This window comes from Bos mutus, chromosome 8 (genome assembly GCF_027580195.1).
Source record: "Bos mutus isolate GX-2022 chromosome 8, NWIPB_WYAK_1.1, whole genome shotgun sequence".
Taxonomy (NCBI): domain Eukaryota; kingdom Metazoa; phylum Chordata; class Mammalia; order Artiodactyla; family Bovidae; genus Bos; species Bos mutus.
Genome location: NC_091624.1, coordinates 2975330 through 2984710, shown reverse-complemented (window position 1 = coordinate 2984710; position 9381 = coordinate 2975330).

Genomic DNA, 9381 nt, shown 5'->3' with positions numbered 1-9381 from the left:
TATTTTTTAAAATTAATAAAAATCATGGTGATATTTGAAACTACATAAATACCCCATTTTTCATCAGATTTTCACCCGCTTATTTCAGCGCCCATTGATAATTCTTACCCAGATTCTCACAGCGTGCTTCGCCCATCGATGCCGTCGCGTTTTCATCATCCCTTCTCTCTTTACTCGTTGGAGTTCCACTGTGAGGGAGAGCTTTCTCTCCTCCTTCATTTATCCAGTTTGTTTATTTAAATCAGGATGGACTCGTGGATCTTTGTTTTACCTTGAGGGTTAGAACATATTACCATCGTTATTTCTTCTGTTACACAAATTGTCCTAGATTTGACCAGGTCGCCCTTTGAACACAGAGGTGTGCCAAGATTCGAACCCAGGTCTGCCTGGTCCCAGGTCCGCAGTACTTCTGGCCCGTGACCTGCCCCTTGCTCACAGCTCTCTTCCCAGCCAGCCCTCAGCAGCGGCAGCCCTTGAGCAGTTCCCATCAGTGCCCCCGTCTCCCCACAGGATGCTGTCCTCCAGGACGACGCCTGGCCCCACACTGCGCTGTGCTCAGTGCCCGGCTGTCAGATTAACTCCAGCTGATTTTCTTCTCCAGGTGGGGAGGGGGGTGAGAAACACTCAGTATCGAGGGGATAGCATGTAGATTATTGGGCTCCAGAGGGTAACACATACCAGCACCTATGGCCTTAGATCTGCCAATGCACCTCTCTGGGCTTCTTTTCTCATCTGTAGATTCAGCCCATTAGATTTAAACGTTGAGGCTCCCCTCAGCTCTCCCTTCCATAAATGATGATGCTAGTCGCCGCACACTGAGCTCTTTGCTGGGCACTATGGTAAGCGTGAAGCAGAGACTGACTATGGCCCAGCTCACGGTTGGCACGACTGAGGCTGAGCAGGAGAGGCTTTGTCTGGTCGCTCGGCAGCCAAGTGGTGGGGCTGGGAGCCGAACCCAGACTTTATCCTACAGCCCAGGCTTTTGAAAACCATGCCACTGTGCCTTTCACTGAATTGCTGTTATGTCTGCAGTCACTAAGCTGGTTAAAGTGCAGATAAGTATTATAAACCAAAATAAAACATCTGAATACTTCGTTGGTATAAGAATAATAAGAGTAAGATTCTAGGGGCACAGAGAGAACAGATGAGTCATTCGGACTGAGAGGTAGGGGTAACGGTGTTTTATAAGCAAGATGTGTGCCCTGCAAAGGCAGAGGAGAAACCGGCACTTGCCAGAAATAAAAGAAGACCGCTGTTTGGTGCAGCCCCATTTACCAAGCCCATGTCAGTTTCCTTGAAGCTGTCTCATAATTCTAACAAGTTTGCTGTCCTTTATGAATAAGGAAACTGAGTCCCAAGAGACAAGAACTGATTTTTTCCGAAGTCACACGGTAAGCTAGTCACAGAGGAAGAAACTTGGACCTCAAGTTTTCTAGTTGCCAAAAGCTGGTGCTCCTGGTGTGTGTGTGTGTGTGTGTGTGTGTGTGTGTGTGTGAAACTTACAGAAGGCATCTCAAATCAAGATCTCCCTGCCTAAATTGATCACGCTCAGTACCATGGCCAGATCCCCATGCAGCCAAAGCCAGAGTCTGACTATAAGAGAGTCAAAGACTTCTGGGAAGACTGTCCTAAGGTACCAGGGAGAGCTTACAAGCATTCTTCCCAGCTGCACACTTGAATATGTAAAACAGCAACAGCTGTAGGCAAACTCGGGAAACTGAGCTAATCAATCTTCTGGACATTTTGCAGATTAAAAGAATCTCAATGTCTTGATCATGATTTGCAGGATGGGGTGGTACACGTCACTTCTCCCTTAAATGTGGTGAATTCCTAATAAGAGAACAGGCCAGGACCTATGAAGGAGGACCACAAGGAACGGCTGTAGGACCCGATTCCTCAAAGGGATGAATGTGAAGGACCTGTGTCCCCGCATATGCCTCTCCCCCTGACTGCACAGCCGGCGCCCTGTTGAGGACGCCCAGCCAAGGATGGGCAGAGGCTTGAAGTCCAGCCCACGCTCTGCTTGCCAGGCTGGGGGCTCCACTTCCCACGCTGAGTCCACTCCAAAGAAGGAGCACCTTTTCCTAACTCCCAAAGGAACTCTGTGTGCTAGTGCTTCTGAAGAATCTAGAATCCCTCTCCTTCCCCTTCTCGGCCTAATTCCCGGAGTTTCCCCACCCATAGTTTAAGAGAATGTTCTGGGCCACCATCTCTATAGTTGCTGCACCTCTGAACTTCCAGGGTACCCGGGTCTTACTTACGGCACTAACACAGCTCTATAATCATCCACTAACTTGCACCTCTGAACTTCCAGGGTACCCGGGTCTTACTTATGGCACTAACACAGCTCTATAATCATCCACTAACTTGCCTGTCTCCTCAATTAGACTGAGCTCCTTGAGAACAGGATTTTATTTTACATCAGTTGTCAGTTCAGTTCAGTCGCTCAGTCGTGTCCGACTCTTTGCGACCCCATGAACCGCAGCACACCAGACCTCCCTGTCCATCAATTTCACTGAGATATAATCTACATACAGTAACACAGAGACGATTTAAGTATACATTCTGACCTGCTTTGGCAAATGTATATGCCCAGGTAACCACCACCACAGCCAAGACACAGAACAGTGCTCTGCGAAAGAACCCAGATGATGGAAATGTTCTGAATTAGCACTGTCCGACGGAGCAGCCACTGGCCATGTGTGGCTATTGAACCCTGGTAATGTGGTTACGGGAATGAAGAACTTAATCTTTAAATTTTTTATCTTTTTTTTTGAAGTACAGTCAACTTACAGTTTCAGGTGTACAACAGAGTGATTCACTTTTGTTTTGTTTCTCAGATTATATCCCTTTATAGGTTGTTACAATATACTGGGTGTAAGTCCCTGTGCCATTCAGTAGGTCCTTGCGGCTTATCTATTTTCTATATTTCAGTCTGAATGTGTTAATCCCATACTCCTCATTTGGCCCTCCCCCCCTCTCTCCCCTAAGACCATAAGTTTGTTTTTTCATGTAGGAAACCATGGTCTGCTTTCTAGCATTAAAGATTTGCCTTTTCTAGAGCTTCGTGTACCAGGCATTATAGTATGTACACTTTTTGTGCCTGGCTTCCTCTGAAAATGGGAACTTTTAATTCTACACCCTAAGGTCTATACGTGCGCTTAGTCGCTCAGTCGTGTCTGGCTCCTGAGATCCCATGGACTGTAGCCACCAGGCTCCTCCATCCCTGGGATTCTCCAGGCAAGAATACTGGAGTGGGCTGCCATTCCCTACTCCAGGGGGTCTTATAGTTTTCTGAATACGGGTATTTTCCTCCATATTTAGACTCATTCCGGCGTACTTTACTCTTTTTGGTGTGACTGTAAATGGGCTTGTTTTCTTAATTTCTCTGACAGCTCACTGTTACTGTACAGAAAGTGCAAGGGATTTCTGCGTATTTATTTTGTATCTTGCAACTTTACTGAACTCACTGATGAGCTCCAGCAGGTTTTTGGTAGTGTCTTTAGAATTTTCTATGTAAAACATCATGTCATCTGCAGATGGTGACAATTTTACTTCTTCCTTTCCAATTTAGATTCTTCTTCTTTTTTTGTCCGACTACTCTGCAGTGCAGGAAACCTGGGCTCAATATCTGGGCTGGGAAGACCCTCCGGAGAAGGGGGATTTTAAAGATCTCTTATAGTGCGTGGCAAATAATAGGTGTTTAATAAATGTTGGTAAAAGAATGAATTATAAATCTTTATCAGAATTAGTGATCTTGTCCTAAACACTTTTTTCTCTGCCTAACAGAATACAGGAATGAAAAAAGGCTCTCACAGAAACCATTTAACTCAATCTCTTGGATGTATCGATGGAAATATTGAGAACTGGTGGGATCCATGGCCTGCCCTGGTTCACTGTGTAAAATCAGAGCACGGATTACAGCCTGTTCAGAGCAGACTCCAAGGCCTGAACTCTCCCCACTCCCCAGCACTCACGTCCCATCCCTTTCCCGCAGGCAAACATACCGACTCCATGAATCCCCGTAGAAGCACAGGAATGCTGCAAGATGCCACGCTGCCTGCTCCAGCCCCCTGTGGACGCCCCCCTGGTCCCGGGGTCACCCACCACAGCACAGGAACAGCAGCGATTCAGCTCAGAGAAGTATCTCCTTTCATTCCAAAGATACCTAAAACCTAGGAGTGGCCTTCCTCCAATACTGGGCTATGGGTTGGTTTTCTGTTCAGAGAACAAGCCACCTGGTACTACCCAACGGTGAAAGAAGAACACTGCGTTTTGGGGGGTGGGTAATGCCTGAATTGAAGGCCTCCTAAATAAAGGGAGAGAGGACAGGACCCAGCATTCACTACAGACGTGGCACGCGCTGGGGTGCTTCCCATGCGTCCTCAGTGCGCCCTAAGGGGTCAGCATCATTACTCTTCTACAGGGAGGAGAGAAGGACCAGGGGCCCTCTGTTAACCTGCCCAAGGCACTACACTGGAGCCCGCACTGGAATCCTCCTTCTTCCAAAGCTGATGCTCTTTGTATCGTTAAAGAGCTTTCATTTGCTCTTTGTATTGTTAAAGAGCTTTTCTGTTGATGTTCCAAGATGTATCCATTCATTAGTAATAGCTAAGTAATCTGTCTGTATAGTCAAAGCTATGTAGTCATGTACAGATGTTAGAGTTGGTACATGGAGAAGGAAATCAATCCTGAATACTGAACAACAAGTAATCTATGTCGTTGGTTGCTGGGAAAGTAAGCTAAATTAGGTGTCAGCTGCTAATGTTCAGTTCAGTTCAGTTCAGTCGCTCAGTCATGTCTGACTCTTTGAGACCCCATGGACTGCAGCACGCCAGGCCTCCCTGTCCATCACCAACTCCCGGAGTCCACCCAAACTCATGTCCATTGAGTCGGTGATGCCATCCAGCCATCTCATCCTCTGTGGTCCCCTTCTCCTCCTGCCTTCGATCTTTCTTGGCATCAGGGTCTTTTCAAATGAGTCAGCTCTTCGCATCAGGTGGCCAAAGTACTGGAGCTTCAGCTTCAACATCAGTCCTTCCAATGAACACCCAGGACTGATCTCCTTTAGGATGGACTGGTTGGATCTCCTTTCAGTCCAAGGGACTCTCAAGAGTCTTCTCCAACACCACAGTTCAAAAGCATCAATTCTTCTGCTCTCGGCTTTCTTTATAGTCCAACTCTCACATCCATACATGACTATTGGAAAAACCATAGCCTTGACTAGACGGACCTTTGTTGACAAAGTAATGTCTCTGATTTTTAATATGCTGTCTAGGTTAGTCATAACTTTCCTTCCAAGGAGTAAGCATCTTTTAATTTCATGGCTGCAATCACCATCTGCAGTGACTTTGGAGCCCAGAAAAATAAAGTCTGACAGTTTCCCCATCTATTTCCCATGAAGTGATGGGACCGGATGCCATGATCTTTGTTTTCTGAATGTTGAGCTTTAAGCCAGCTTTTTCACTCTCCTCTTTCATTCATCACGAGGCGCTTTAGTTCTTCACTTTCTGCCATAAGGGTGGTGTCGTCTGCATATCTGAGGTTATTGATATTTCTCCTGGCAATCTTGATTCCAGCTTGTGCTTCTTCCAGCCCAGCATTTCTCATGATGTACTCTGCATATAAGTTAAATAAGCAGGGTGACAATATACAGCCTTGACGTACTCCTTTCCCTATTTGGAACCAGTCTGTTATTCCACGTCCAGTTCTAACTGTTGCTTCCTGACCTGCATACAGATTCCTCGAGAGGCAGGTCAGGTGGTCTGGTATTCCCATCTCTTTCAGAATTGTCCACAGTTTGTTGTGATCCACACAGTCAGAGGCTTTGGCACAGTTGCTAATGTAGTCTTAGCCTAACTTGGCTAGTGTACCTCCTCCTCCTCTTTGATATACTAAACTGGTCCTTTCATCCTTAATTGGTGGCTTAATGATCTCTGTCTTTTAATACAAAAAGGTGAGGTACAAATTATAAGTAAATGAAGCTCATCCTTTACCCGGGACCAATACCTGTTAATATATCTGCTTCCTTTCCATTTTAACTGGAGCAAATTCAAAACACAACTGTTAACCAAACTCTGATCTTTGCTCTGGAATACAAAGCCCTCTCCACTTCAGACAATTCCTTTGGGGATTCATGGCCCATTGGAGTCTACACAAGTTGCTTAACTGCCCCCAAATTATTACCTCAACTAAAACAGGATCTACACAGACGATCATTAATGTCCCTATCCTTGTCTGGAAGAATCTCATCTCTTGCCAGAAGTAGCCTCTTCAGATGAAACTGGATGATCCCCTGGCCATGGTGATTAGAGATAACAATGGCTCATTTGGGAAATATTTGGGGGGAATTAAAAAGCTGAGATATAGCCTCTCGGTTCTGCAAGCTTCTGGAAACAAAGGCAGAAAGGGGAGGACACCAAAAGCATCCACATAGCAGACTAAGTTTGCTTCCTGCCCAGGCAGCGCACGTGTGAGGGTACACAGTCCTGTCTGTGGACAAGACCTCCGTGCAGTGCAGGAGTGAGCTTCATCAGCCCCGCTCCACTGGAGGGGATTCTGCGCTGTTTATTCCCAGCGTCACTCAGAAACATCCCTGTTTACAAGTGACTTGGTGCCGCCCCAAATCGCAGTCCATTTGATTTCTGGTTTAGACTTGCTTTACTTTAAAGCCTTCTTTGCAGTTCTTACATGCCTTTACCGTACTTACCAGTGTAAGCACTGCAGTGTAGCAGAGTCCATCATTCACTCACGTTTGTTGAGCACTTTCTGGTGCCAGGACTGTGCTTGGCAATGGCATTAAAAAATGAAGACAGTCCCAGCCCTCAAACTGAACAGATAATGTGATGATATCCATCATCATTATCTTTATACTCATGTATTCATCATTCCTTTTTCTTTATAGTTTTCCTGTATAATGTCTTTTTAAACAACATATTACATTTCCCATTTTTGGTCATTATATATAAGAAATCATATTGTATGTATTCTATGCCTAGCTTTTTTTGCTTGACATTATGTCTTGAGACTCATCCATACTGATGTAGATAGCTGTAATTCATTCATTTTTGACCACTGTATAAAATTCTATTCAAAGTATATGGATCAGTTCAGTTCAGTTCAGTCACTCAGTCGTGTCCGACTCTTTCATTCATTTCTGACCACTGTATAAAATTCTATTCAAAGTATATGGATGCTGCTGCTGCTGCTGCTGCTAAGTCGCTTCAGTCGTGTCCGACTCTGTGCGACCCCATGGACTGCAGCCCACCAGGCTCCCCTGTCCCTGGGATTCTCCAAGCAAGAACACTGGAGTGGGTCGCCATTTCCTTCTCCAATGCGTGAAAGTGGAAAGTGAAAGTGAAGTCGCTCAGTCGTGTCCGACTCTTAGCAACCCATGGACTGCAGCCCACCGGGCTCCTCCATCCATGGGACTCTCCAGGCAAGAGTACTGGAGTGGGGTGCCATTGCCTTCTCCAAAGTATATGGATAGGCCACAATTAATCCGTTCTTCTACTGATAGGCAATTGGGATGTTTCCAGTTATTTTGCTATGACAAATGATGCTGCAATGAAGAGTTTGAAATGTGGGTCCTGGTACACATTCATAAGTTTCTCTAAACTATACACCAGGAGTGGAATTGCACGCACATTTTCAAAATATTCTATTTTTCATTCTGTTTCTAATCATTCTTCCTTATTCTTAATGACCAAATGTTAATTTAACAGTGTATGCACTAAGCCATGTCTATGGTTGAACATCTAAAGTTCGTCTCCACTTTTTAAACTTTATATACAACTCGGGGGAAGATTTTTTTTTCCACACAAAAATTTCTGCTTTTTAGGTCGTTTTATTATGAGGGATTTCTGGAAGTGGATCCCTTGAATCAAGACTGAACTGATTTACATTCAATGAGCGAGAGGATTATGGCTGAAATATAGAAAGGAATCTGCATCCTAGGAGCCATCAATCTTTTGGGGACCATAGATCCTCTAGAGACTATGATTAAGAGTATGGACCTTTTCTCCAGGAAAAAAAAAAAAGACATACAAACTGTTTATGTTCACAAGTAAGCATTGCACACTTGTGTTCACAATTTCAAGTTTCTCAGACCCTCTGAATCGTGTATGCTGACATTTCTATTAAATAAGACTTACTGTCTTACCCACTGAATACAAAATTTCTTATACTGCTTCACCAAATAAGTTCAGATCAACTATTGCACCTGTCAAGTACTTTTTGTTTTAAACCACCATTTACTGAGTACCCACAGTATGCCAGCACTGTGCCAGATACTAGAGACGAAAGAGCATGTGCTCCTGGCTTCAAGGATTGCAGTTTACCAAGGAAGACATAACAGAACAAGTATTTTTAATAAAATATGTGCAATAGGAGAATTCTTCTTTAGGCCAACGGGGGTATATGTTAAGGACTTATCAACCCTCTTTTATCAAGCGGTTGCAAAGAATGAATAAACATTTTCCAGGACATTATAGATAGAAGAGACAGTACCAACAAATGGAAAAAGACATCATATAACCTGGCAAATACAGGAAAGTATACATTATTTTAATACGGTTGGTAGTGAGCATAAGGAAAGGTTAAGACTCTTCCTTATCTGGAGCAGAGATTAAAGTGAAGTTAAAGTTGCTCAGTCGTATCTGACTCTTTGTGATCCCGTGGACTATACAGTCCATGGAATTCTCCAGGCAAGAATAGACTGCATAGCCTTTCCCTTCTCCAGGGGATCTTCCCAACCCAGGGATTGAACCCAGGTCCCCCACATGGCAGGAGGATTCTTTAGCAGCTGAGCCACAAGGGAAACCCAAGAATAGTAGAGTGGGTAGCCTATCCTTTCTCCAGTGGTTCTTCTTGACCCAGGAATTGAACTGGGGTCTCCTGCATTGCAGGCAGATTCTTTACCAACTGAGCTTTCAGGGATGCCCAATGGATATCATAGAAAGACAGAAAGAAAGTGACATCACTCAGTCGTGTCCCCATGGACTGAAGCCTACCATGCTCCTCCGTCCATGGAATTTTCCAGGCAAGAGTACTGGAGTGCTTTGCCATTTCCTTCTCCAGAGGATCTTCTGGACCCAGGAATTGAACTCAGTCTCCCTCATTGTAGGCAGACGCTTTAATGTCTGAGCTACCAGGGAAGTCCAATGGATCTCATAGGGGACAGTTATTAAACAAGATTATATGTTAATATATGCTTTTTGCTTCAGGGTGTTTTGAGAGGGGGAATATTCTTCGTGTGGCATTTTTTTCCCCTAAGTGGAAAACATTCTTTAAAGGAACTTCTTGAAACAGAAAGCATGATCAATAAACGCAGGACACAAAGATTTTCAAGAAGCAGTTTGAAAATAAGTGATCTGTGACACA